The sequence below is a fragment of the Sphaeroforma arctica genome, assembly GCF_001186125.1.
Source record: "Sphaeroforma arctica JP610 unplaced genomic scaffold supercont1.109, whole genome shotgun sequence".
NCBI classification, from domain to species: Eukaryota; class Ichthyosporea; order Ichthyophonida; genus Sphaeroforma; species Sphaeroforma arctica.
This window is the reverse complement of record NW_014040449.1, coordinates 86,866-88,745: the sequence shown is the minus strand read 5'-3', so window position 1 is coordinate 88,745 and position 1,880 is coordinate 86,866.

Below are 1,880 nucleotides of genomic sequence, written 5' to 3'. Positions count from 1 at the left end.
GTGTGTGTGTGTGTGTGTGTGTGTGCGTGTGCGTGTGCGTGTCTACATATGGGTTCCCACACATGTAAAGATTCGAATTTTGCACATGCGTGATTGGTGCAAACACTTCCACTGTATATGTCACTACACGTATGCCTTCCGCACATAACAGGGGAAGACTTGCATCAAAACAATATCGGGCCACTCAGATGTGGTGCGTGGGCTATGTCTGCTCGATGGCATTGGTTTCGCCTCTTGTTCAAACGACGGTACTGTGCGAACGTGGACACTTGACGGAGAAGCGGTGGCTGTGTTGCACGGCCACACCTCGTTTGTGTACGCTGTTTGCCAACTACCCAGCGGCATGTTAGCCTCTTCTGGTGAGGATAGGTATGTGGGCGTACTATGCGTGGGAAGAGGGCAAGTTTCTGTCGGCGTGTGTGTGTGCTTGGTTGCTTTTAAAAAAGTACATACACTCTAGGATATATAGTACATACACTCAAGGATATATAGTATATACACTCTAGGATATATAGTACATACACTCTAGGATATATAGTGCATACACTCTAGGATATATAGTAGATACACTCTAGGATATATAGTACATACACTCTAGGATATATAGTGCATACACTCTAGGATATATAGTCCATACACTCTAGGATATATAGTTCATACACTCTCGGATATATAGTACATACACGCTACGATATATAGTACATGCACTCTAGGATATATAGTACATACAATCTAGGATATATAGTACATACAATCTAGGAAATTTAGTACATACACTCTAGGATATATAGTGCATACACTGTAGGATATATAGTACATACACTCTAGGATATATAGTACATACACTCTAAGATATATAGCACATACACTGTAGGATATATAGCACATACACTGTAGGATATATAGTACATACACGCTACGATATATAGTACATGCACTTTAGGATATATAGTACATACAATCTAGGATATATAGTACATACAATCTAGGATATATAGTACATACACTCTAGGATATATAGTGCATACACTGTAGGATATATAGTACATACACTCTAGGATATATAGTACATACACTCTAGGATATATAGTACATACACTCTAGAATATATTTGTGCACGCGGGCACTTCATGAAGAAGCGGTGCCGGTGTTGCACGGGTCAGTTCTCATTTGTGTATGCTGTTTGCCATCCATTGAACGGCATGTTAGCGACTCCTGGTGAGGATATGTGAGTGCATGGCTCATGTGTGTGTGGTGTGTATGTCCCTGTAGGTATATGCGTGTGCTAGCCGTCCTGCATATGTGTACTGTTTAAGTAGAAGTGGTAGCCGTGCTGCACGGCCACTTAACCGTTCATACGCTGTTTACCACTCACCCAACGGCGTGATAGCGTGTTTCAATGACAACAGTCCGTGGAATGGGTCATGAGCGATTTGGTTGGAACGCAACTGCGTTTGAGACCACAAATACCGAGAGACTCATGGCTTGATCTCCAATCCATTACAACAGATGTCTTAGAATCTGGTCGGGCGAATTATGCGCACAGACAATTGTGCATCCGTGCGAGTCAGGTAAAGTGCGGTACTATATGGGCTGTGGGTGCGGTCGGTGCCAATGACGTTCCTTGTGCAGTTCGATTTATAGCTGTTGTTGGTATGGACCTTTGTAGATCCGACTCTTCACATATATGCTATCCATTGTGTATGCAAAAATGTCTGTGTAAGATATGCACTACAATAGCATTAGTTGAGGAGTACATCCACAGATTTGAATATCCACATTCTATACTATACACTGTTTATGCATAATTACCTCTGTCCAGTTTGTAATAATTACTATAGCTCACGTACACTCATCTCTTTGTATATATATATGTATAT